The 11,353-nt window shown below is 40.4% G+C and overlaps 1 protein-coding gene across 14 annotated transcripts in view; it reads right to left on the reverse strand.

Moving 5' to 3' along the window:
- The window catches only part of Ptk2 (protein tyrosine kinase 2), a 201,117-nt gene that overhangs the window by 166,365 nt on the left and 23,399 nt on the right, over positions 1-11,353 (reverse strand). For all 14 annotated transcript variants that reach the window (XM_029470118.1, XM_029470117.1, XM_021183064.2 and 11 more), the window contains exon 2: positions 8,030-8,126. The gene's annotated coding sequence lies outside the window, so the exon portion shown is untranslated. The remainder of the gene's footprint in view (positions 1-8,029; positions 8,127-11,353) is intronic.

An 11,353-nucleotide genomic window follows, 5' to 3' on the forward strand; every position in this document is an offset into this window, starting at 1 on the left:
AGGAAAGAATGGGAGTTCAGCAGGATGGTGATGGCAAACACCTTTTCTTTTTTCTTTTTTTTAAGATTTATTTATTACATGTAAGTACACTGTAGCTGTCTTCAGACACACCAGAAGAGGGAGTCAGATCTCGTTACGGATGGTCGTGAGCCACCATGTGGTTGCTGGGATTTGAACTCAGGACCTTTGGAAGAACAGTCGGGTGCTCTTACCTGCTGAGCCATCTCACCAGCCCGCAAACACCTTTTCACTATCATCCTTTATAAAGTCAAGTGTGCAGCCCAGAGAGATGGCTCAGTGGTATATACCTTTATCCTATGACAAGGGAAGCAGAAGCAGAAAGATCTCTGTGAATTTGAGGCCAGTCTGGTCTACATAGTGAGTTTAAGGCCAGCGGGACGACATAGGAAGACACTATCTCAAAAAACCAAGAGAGTTGGCTGAGTCTCTTGCAGAAGAGTCATGTTCAGTTCCCATTACCCCACATCAGGTGACTCAAAACAGCTTGTAACTACAGCTGCAAGGAATCCAATGCCTCTGACCTTCACAGATAACTGCATTTAACAGGTACACACACCACAGAATTTAAAATCAATCTTTTTTTTTTAAATCCAGATTTGTAGCACAAACATCTATACTCCCAACACTCCTTTCGGGACAAGAGGCAAAGACACAAGAACCCAGGAAGCTCAAAAGCCTGCTAGTCAGAAGAGACAACAATTTAAACAAGGTAGAAAGTGAGGAACACTACACCAACACATGAATACTATGGCACATACATAAGAAATAAGGTTCATAATTCACCTAACACACAAATGGCAGCTATAATGGCTGTGACTATAATGTTCTAGCCATAATTCTTGAAACACAATGTCATGACTGAAATGGGTGTTCTCCACATACCTAGGTGTAAATGGGAAGCTTAAAACTGAGCTCAATACAAGGCCCCACCCATCCATGAATTATGTGCATTCACACGAAAGGCACTGTGGTGTCTGCAATTTTTAAGACTATGTGTAGGCCTTATTTCTAATTATCTGTCTCAGAATTTCAATATAAGCAGTGCTTCTTTTCAAAAACAAGCAATTCATCAACTTCTGTCTTTTCACCATCTCATCCTTGAAAGCTGGTTTTCCCTGGGGTTCTACAGGTATTCTTGCATGCCTCAAAGACATGTTCCCATGCCCCAATTGCCCTCTCCAAAGATAAGCATATTAGCAAGCAATTTCCTAAGTTTCTCCTAGAATTCATTCAATTCCTGGAAATCAAGACTGAGGCAGCACTATAGCACTGATTCCTACACCCAGTGAATTAATTGGCTTGGATACCCCAAGGCCAAAGTCATTACTTCTGTGACAAGTATTCTTAAAAGATTTCCTCATGAAGCAAGATATGAAACACACTTTAAAATTTACCCTTTGGATACACGTGGTCTAATATGCTCTATGTTCAAGTCTTAGGACTATAATAAAAAATCTGTCACCCATGTTTAATAATGTGAACCTAATTCCCATGTAATCTGGTTTAAAATTCGCAAGGTACTGTCTGTATTAAGGCAGTATGGTATGTACAATCCAGTAAAAGTCCCAGCAGACAAGACTTTTAATTCAGTGAAACCTAACAAGTCATTTCTACAATCCCAGGCTTTTGCTCCCATCAATTTCCCCCACTAAGAAGACCCCTTCTTCAGGGGTCCTCTGAAAGAATAGCCAGTGCTCTTAACTACCAGGCCATCTCTCCAACCCCTCTTTCTCTATTTTTAAATCTTTGGGGGAAATAAAGGCTAGGAGCAGACTACTGCCCACTTTAGTGGCAGAGTGATACAGCATAAAGGATGTGCTCAAAGACAGCTGGAATCCATACACACTACCAGCTCTAACATGTGTCAGCTATCATTCTGAGAAAAGCAGCTTCCTCAACCTGATCTTCCTCACACAGGAGCCATAATACTATGAACCTTTTATGTGGGGTTGCATGCACAGCACCTAGCAAACACAGAGAATGACTGACTACACGTCTGAGTAGTGGTTACGTCTACATCATAAGTCTCTCTCATATGCAACTCTACCCCCTTATCTCCTACCTGTACACAAACTACTAACAAATCCTACTGTCATGACATCCTAAGTCCACTTCTTTGATTGCTAGTTCCCTAGCCCATGTCATCTCTGCTACACACCTGATTCCCTTCATAACATCCCAATGGATGTAGCTTGTCATGAGCTGAGTCAGACTTCAACAAAAATGACCAGCTCCATCAAACACTGCACATTCTGTCTGCACTGCTGTTCACTCAACTACAATGTTCTTACAACCATGGATCTACTTAGGTACTACGTTCATCACTGCCACATCTGGCTCACATTTCACTTAGCAGCAAGGCTTATTGTAGCATTCTATGTACACCTCAAACCCTAACTACAAACTGTAGCATGATTTCCTCCACTGTACTTCCCAACATGGGGTACTTCTTAGGTTCACAGCTCATTAGTTGCTTTATTTCTCTCTTCAAGACACTCCTGTCTTGTTTTTTGATGTCTCTACTTAAAGCAATTAGAACCATGGCTGGCACTTAATATAAACTTAGCATCCTGAACTTAACCAGCTCCTATTGCCTCTACAATCAATCCTCCTAGAATGGGCCCATCCCACAGCTCAATGTGCATTCAAGACCTCCTTCCAGAGTCTATATGAGCTACTGAGAACTACCACTAGACAAAAATCTTACTATCTTAAAGATGGGCATATTCTAGTTTAATTCTCACCAACTGCAACTGAGCCCATCATTCCAGGACCAACCCCCCAATGCTGCAAAGTCTTTCCTTTCCTCAACTACAGACCTCTTGCTACAAGCACATCTGCAACCCCTGGCAATGCCTTCACCCATTCTCCAGTGATAGCCATTTGCCCTGCTTCAGAGAAATGCAGGTCTGTACCTAAAAACTACCTCAACTATCCCCTATCTTCCTGCTACTAACACAGTAGAGACTGAACAAATCCTTGTAGAACAAATGAGGAAACAAACTAATAGAAAAGTAAAATGTTTTATATAAAATACCACAGTCAATAGTAGTAACACCAAGGTTAACCTCAAGCCATTATGATTCCAAAACTGTGACTATCCTTAGCCACAAGCAAACCAACCCATACCCCACCACTTAAATCCTCACATGACAAACCAATACACCACACCCTCCTCAACCCTCACACCACGAGTCAACATAGACCTGCAGAGAATTTTAATCCAGCAACATGGCTGCTCTGGCAAGGGATTACATCCAAAGACCTAGGTCTGTGTAGTCCAGTTGGAATATAGACAGTCCACACACCTTTAATACCTCTGGTTGGAATACAGATATGTCCTTAGTACACACCTCTAATCCCAACAATGTAAGCAAGGTTAGTTTGTAAAAGAAAGTAGCCATGTTTGCTAAAACCAATGTTTGGGGTGTCTCAAAATAAAGCTCACTGGGTAATGGCCTTTGTCGCCAAGTCTGATAACCTGAGTTCAGTCTTCAAGACCTACATGAAAAGGAGAGGACTAACTTCAACAAGTGACACTGAATTGTCGGACAAAGTGATTAATCAGAGAAAGATCTGATAGAGTGAGTCACAGATAGGATAATCCCAACACTCAAAAGAACAGCGCAAGAAAAGAGAGGCAACTTAAAGAGAACAGACCAGAAAGAAAGGCAATAGGGAGTGGGGGAAAGGACAGTTTTACAGAGACAGGTTGCAGGTGAAGACAGAACAAGCCAGAAAATGAGAAGGAACCAGAAGATTAGAATAGATTGCCAGTTAGTTTGAGACCAAACAGAGCAATTCAGTCAGAAGCCAAGAGAAGCCAGTTTGAATCAGTCCTTAGAGAGGAGTTTGGACCAGAACAGCTGAGTTAAACCTAAGCCTCCAAGACAACAATTACATCTAGCTAATAAAAGTTACTTTGGGGGCTAGAGAGATGGCTCAGCAATTAAGAGCACTGACTGTTCTTCCAAAGTTCCTGAGTTCAATTCCCAGCAACCACATGGTGGCTCACAACCATCTGTAATAGGATCTGATACCCTCTTCTGGTGTGTCTGAAGACAGCTACAGTGTACTCATATAAATAAAATAAATAAATCTTTTTTTTTTTTAAAAAGGTTACTTTTAAAACCTTATATAATATCAACACCATCTCCAAAGCCCTCACTGGCTTCATGATCAAAATGTAGACTAATGAGTTCTACTCCTCTAAAGACTTCTAACAGCACAGAAAAACAAGTACGTCCGTCTGTAATAATAAGGAAGAGTCACCAAAAGACAAAGATCTGGATTAGACTGGTAAGACAGCTCCATAGATAAAAGTGCTTACTGCACACATCTGACGACCCAAGTGCAATCTCTGGAACACATAGTGAAAGGAGAGAAACAACTCATATATACACACATACATACACACACACACACACACACACAAATAAGTAAACATAATAAATAATGATCACTCTTACAGCTCAATTTATGAACAGCTCTGCTCCTGTTTTGGAGCCGACTCTGCTACAAAGTTTCATTTGCATATTCTCATTCATTCATTCATATTCATGGTCTCTCTCACACACATGCACAAATCATCAGCAGCAGCAGCTAACAAAAAACTTACTTTGTGACAAGAATTTAAAAACTCAAATATAGCTGTCTCTTGTGAGATGATGCCGGGGCCTAGCAAACATAGGAGTGGATGTTCACAGTCAGCTATTGGATGTATCACAGGGCTCCCAATGGAGAAGCTAGAGAAAGTACCCAAGGAGCTAAAGGGATCTGCAACCCTATTGTTGGAACAACATGATGTACTAACCAGAACCCCGGAGCTCTTGTCTCTAGCTGCATATGTATCGAAAGATGGCCTAGTCGGCCATCAATGGAAAGAGAGGCCCATTGGACTTGCAAACTTTATATGCCCCAATATAGGGGAATGCCAGGGCCAAAAGAATGGGAATGGGTGGGTAGGGAAGTGGGGGGCGCTATGGGGGACTTTTGGGATAGCATTGGAAATGTAATTGAGGAAAATATGTAATAAAAATATTAAAAATTAAAAAAAAAAGAAAAAAAAAAGAATTTAAAAACTTCATTCCTAGGCGTGGTCAGGAAGATCTCTTGGGTTATAAACCAGCCATAGCAAGTTCCAGGTCAGTCAGTGCTTCATAGTGAGACCTTGTCTAAAAAAAAGAAAAAACAAAAAACAAAAAAACAGGGGCTGGAGAGATGGCTCAGCAAGTAAGACTGCTCTTCCAGAGGTCCTGAGTTCAATTCCCAGCAACCACATTGTGGCTCACAACCATTTGTAATGGGATCCAAAGTCCTATTCTGGTCTGTCTGAAGACAGCATACATACATAAAATAAATAAATCTTAAAAGAGGAAAAAAAAACCCACCAATATGCCTGGAGCCAATGAGATGGCTCAGCACTTGCCATTAAGGCTCATGACCTAAGTTTGATCCCTAGAAACCACATGTATAAGGAAAGAACTGGCTACCAATGTTGTCCTGACCTACACCGAATGAGTGGACACGTGCACACATGTATGCACATGCACGCCTGCTCTCGAGTCTATACACACACACACACACACACACACACAGAGACACCACAATAAACAAAGAACTCTTCATTCAGTAGGAATGAAAACTAACCTTGGGTCAAACAGGCATGATACCACAGATGACACATAGCTCTCACATCTGGCACAGGCAGACATAGAACAGACTCCTCCCCTTACTCACAGGAGCAAGAGGAACTGGAAAAAACAGAAGTGAGATTAGAGTCCTCTACACCTAGACTAGAAAGCTGAAACTGCATGTATGGGAAAATTTCTTTAATACAAAGAAAGAAAACTGATTTCAGGAGACAAGAAATAAGTGAGGAGTAAAGTGAACTAACCCTCATATGGAAATGGACGAGACAGAGGAAGAGCCTCTACTCTAGAAACCCTCGCCAAAATCACACTTAATAAACTGTCAATCATTTCAACTCCATGAAGTTTAAGTTTGCTAAAACAAATGTTTTCCGAGGCAAGATGGCTCACTGGGTAAAGGCCCTTGTCGGCAAGTCTGACAACCTGAGTTCATTCCTTAAGACCTACATGAAAAGGAAAGAACCAACTTCAACAAGTTGCCCTCTGATCTCCACATGTACCCCATACACATATACACACACAAAAGAGATAAATGTAAACTTTCTATTAAAAAATAAAAACAAATATTCACTGATGCCAACCCGAGAAGAGAGAGTTTGGATCTCTTATCACCATCTTTGTCCTTGGTTTAGTACCAGATCTACCAGAGAGTAGGCTCTAAGCATAAGACAAACTTAGGAACTTTCAAAAGTCTATAATCTCCCCAATGTGAAGAAAAACAAGTTTAACAATTTACAAGTCAAGTAATCTCTTTCAAGGTTAAGCCCACTGTTTGTACTGTAGAAAATACCATCTGGAATAACTGCCTTTGTGGCTAGTTTTATGTCACAAACTAAAGGAACCTCAGTTGAGAAACTGCCTCCATAAGATCGGGTTGCAAGCAGGCAAGCCTGATGGGTATTTTCTATCTTTCTTTTTTAAAATTGAGACAGGGACTTAACTATGTAGACCAAACTGGTCTCAAACTCAGAGATATGCCTGCCTCTGGTTCCCAAGTGTTGGGCTTAAAGGTGTGTCCCACTATGCCCAGCTTAAAGGGCATTTTCTTCATAAGTGATTGATGGAGGAAGGCCCAGCCCATTGCAGATAGTGTCATTCCTGGGCTGGTGATCCTAGGTTCTTCCATAAAGCAGGCTGAACAAGCCATGAGAGCAAGCCAGTAAGCAACATCCCTCCATGGTCTGTGGATCAGCTCCTAACTCCAAGTTCCTGTCTCATTTGAGTTCCCGCTTTGGTATCCAATGATGAACTGCGGTAAGAAAAAGTAAAATAAACCCTTTCCTCCTAGAGTTGCTTTTGGTCATGATGTTTCTACACAGGAATAGTGAGCCTAACTAATACAACTACTAATGATACTGAGTGTTGACTACATATTAGATGTATCTTAAAGTTTCTTCCTAACAATCTCCTAGGAGAAAACCTTAAATAAACCTCTAGGTCAGATGAGAAACTAGGTTTAGGTAGAAGAAAATAACTTAAAGTAGGGCTGGTACTTAGCAGGTAAAGATCAATTGCTAAGAACCTGAATTTGGATTCCAGCACCCATGTTAAAAAGATGGACATGACCACACATGTTTGCTTGAGTGCATAGGAAAAAGCATATATAACATATATGTAGTCTGATCCTATCTGTAGTTTCAGGCAGCCACTTGGGGGTACAGGATATATTCCCCAAGGTAAGTAGAACTATTATAAATAATCCATGAGCTGGGCAGTGGTGGCGCACGCCTTTAATCCCAGCACTTGGGATCTTAGAGTTCGAGGCCAGCCTGATCTATAGAGTTAGTTCCAAGACAGCTAGAGCTACAGAGAGAAACCCTGTCTCAAAAAAAACCAACAAATAAATGAATAAATGAATAAATGAATAAATGAATAAATGAATAAATGAATGAATGAATGAATGAATGAATAAATAAATAAATAAAACATGAGACCAAAATCTGAAGTCAGTATTCATGAGAATAAAATACCAGTAAGGAACACGCTTCTAAAGCTATAAAAAAATATGAACCTAATACCAACACTTATAACTTAGAAACCATTAACTTGTTTGAGTTTATGTAAATGTGACACAGAGAACAGCAGATCTTGTTCCTAAAGTGGCTGTAATTATTTAATAAGTAACTATAGTTCAGACTGTTTACAATGTCCAGTGTTTTCCAAGCACTATTCTTTGAACAACCAATATCATAATGCTAATATTAAAATATATAAAGAATCAACATACAACTTACAAGTCTTCTCTGACCCTACCAATCATTTATGTTCTGTTGCTACTACAGATCAGAGGCTGTTGGACAAGGGAAAGAAAAAAACAAAAGACAACACCAAGGCCCGAACAAGAGAAATATACTCACAACTCAGAAGGCAGCAGTGACTTTGAGAAGAAATCAAATAGCTGTTTTAAAAAATATTCCTAGTATCTGTTTCCTCTTTTCATTGTAGCCCAGAGACCTGGAAGAGACAGAATGTGCACATACATAAACATCTTTATTTCACTGCTATTTACTTATTTATTCAGCAGAGCTGCTGGGTAAGTGTTCTAACACTAAGCTTTTATCAGCCCATTTTACTCCTCTAATAAAGTCTTACCATGCTCACCCTCTTGAGCATGTTATCCTCATGTCTAACATATAAAGTGCTAGACAATGAATGAACTTAAAGATAAACACATAGAAGCTATTTGAAAACCAGCATCCAGTAAAAAGGATGCATACAAGTAGCTGAAAACTATTAGGCAATCAACAAGCATAACCTGCTGAAATGATGGCAAAGTCGAAAAGCACAAACCTGCTTGTTCCCACTAAAACTATGCTAAAGAGATAAAGTTCAAAAATCAAATACAAATATGTGAGAACTAAAAGGAGTGGAAACTGGGGAACTGAAAAGGCTAAGATAAACATCAAAACAAATAGATATACTGAAGGAGGGACAATATTCTGGACAGCAGAGAGACAAATTTAAAATGGGAAGGAAGCACAGCCAATGATTTAGCAGACTATAGGCCAGGAACTGAAAAGTTGAAGTACCAATTCCATTTTCACAGCAGAGTAAAAAAAGTCTCAAGCAGCAGCACTGAGTGAAGTGACAAGAGTGTTACAGTGCCCGGCTGCAGTGAGAGCCCTAGTAGCCTGCCTCCATCTGGTCCCCTCTACCCACCTGAGAGCAGTCCAAGAGCCAGTCTCTGGAAAAAGCTGAGTAGCTTTCATACAGAGGAAGAGTAAGTCAACAACTCCAGCTCCCACAACACAAGGCAATCAAGTACCAGAATCTGGCATCATATCTTTTCCCTGCAGGAAACTGTTAGCCTAACAGGTAAAACTAAAGACACCAACACAGAACTCCCTGACAAAAGGCCATACAAAATATCCTGATGCAAAACATATATACTTAAAGTTTCCCTAAGAAGTCCTGAATTCATCACAAGGATATGAGAAAGGCCTCTAATCAAGAGAGAGAGAGACAAATACAGCAAAGGGAGGTCAGAATGGACATAGGGTAACTTGGAGGAAACAGAAAAGACACAAACTTTCAGTAACCTAGAGGCAGGACTCTACCATCATGAAACAAAGATATAGAAGTGTCTCCACCATCCATACTAGGATTCTGGCTTGCATGATCTTCTATATACAGGTACAGTATACAACAGTTCATGTGTGCAACAGTGCAGTCATGTCCAGCAAATGTTTTCTACAGCTGTCCACTACCTCTAACTTGCCTCTTAAAGGCTGCTGCCTGCACCCATGGCTGGTCTTACACTCATGCATATACTTTCAACATTAAATGGTTTTTAAGAAAAAAAGTACACTATAAGTTATGAGAGAAAAATGGAAGGAGAGGGAGGAAACAAATATATAAATCAAAATATATCATATACATGGATGAAGGTCTCAAAAAAAAACTTATGTGACTCATTCAACATAAAAAACAATACTCTTTAAATTTTTTAAAAATGATCTAATGTTCGGGCACTAAAGAGATGGCTCAGCAATTATGAGCATACTCTTTCAGAAGTCCAGGTTCCATTCCTAGCACCCATATGTCCACCAACAATCATCTGTAACTACAGTTCTGGGGGATCAGAGGCCCTATTCTGGTTACCACAGACACTGCTCACAAGTGGTACACAGACAAATATGCAAGCAAAACATGCATAAAATATTAAATCTTTTTTAAAAAGTGATAATCAAAATACAACCTTTCCCAAACCCATTGTCAAAGACATAACTCAAGTAACATTGTGCACACTCCAAAACTATTCTCCTTCGCTGTTACTGTAGCTCTTTCAATTTAACTTCTATCTCAGAGTAATAAGTAATCAGTTATATTGGCTTTGTGCCTTAAGTTTTTATATTTATTTTTTCTTCTTCTACAAAAAGCTATTTATTTTATGAGTGTTCTGCCTGAATGCATGTGTGTGCACCACATGCATGCCTGCTACCCAAGAAGGCCAGAAGAAAATGTTGTATCCCTTAGAACTGCAGATACAGACTGCTGTGAGGCTCCATGTAGATGCTGGGGATCAAACCCAGGTCCTCTGGAAGAACACTGCTCTTAGTCACTTTAACATCTCTTCAGCCCCATAACTATTTTATAATATACAGTGAGCAGATATTAAGCATTAATATCTAGCAGCACTAAGCCCACTGATTACTATTTTAGCAAGGGGTAATTTAAGATATATTATGTTCTGTTTCATAATCCAATCTTATTTAAAAGTATAAACCAGGAGAGGCCTGCCCATCACCATGTTGCTCAGGCAGATGAAAGACACCCAGAGGCGTGCCCGCAGTGGAGGCCACTACAACGTGCAAGTGTGTGATGGTCAGGTGGGAGAGAAAAAGAAGCAGTTTGAGCACTATGAAGAAAGGTGGAACTGGAGGAAGAAGGTGAAGAAGAGCAGACTGATGTGAATAGCCTGCCCTGGCACTGCCACTGAGGGCCATGTATGGGTCTGTGGCCATGCAGCAGGAGTCTGTGTCAAAGTCCATGGCCCCTATCACCACCAAAGGCCATGCAATGTTCCTGGTCTGAGTTGCAGGGTAAGACCATGTTAATGTACAAAGCTGTTTTGGCATTCAGAAGAGTGCCTGCACCTCACCTAGACAGCACAGTAAACCTGGTCCTGGTGTGTTGGGGGACGGAGGTAAGCTGGCCCCAAGGGCATGAGAGCAGGAGAACTAGCCCCTTTTTTGTTTTATTCTTTTATTTGGGGGGGGTGGGCTACAAGAATGGAAGAGTAGCTACAAAGGGACAGGGAGATGAGTGGGACTGGGGTAAGGATAGGAAACTCACAAAGAATCAATAAAGATGGTTTTTTTAAAAAATATAAACTATGAAACTGATAAAAATATCAGCATGAACTAGTTCAAACAGGGCCTAAAGTAGATAGTCTACAAAATGTATAATTAAGATACTTACATTTGCTCCAGATAGATAAAGAAAAACTGAAACCTGACTTATTATGAAATGAAATACATTTTCAACTTTCCAAAGCTATCTGTAAAATGAGACTCCTATCCTTTAGTATGAACAAATATATTTTAAGATTGATACAAGCAGATAGCCAGAGTCCTTAAAACTCTACTCTCGCCGGGCGTGGTGGCGCACGCCTTTAATCCCAGCACTCGGGAGGCAGAGGCAGGCGGATTTCTGAGTTCGAGGCCAGCCTGGTCTACAAA

The sequence above is a fragment of the Mus caroli genome, chromosome 15 (genome assembly GCF_900094665.2).
Source record: "Mus caroli chromosome 15, CAROLI_EIJ_v1.1, whole genome shotgun sequence".
Lineage (NCBI taxonomy): Eukaryota > Metazoa > Chordata > Mammalia > Rodentia > Muridae > Mus > Mus caroli.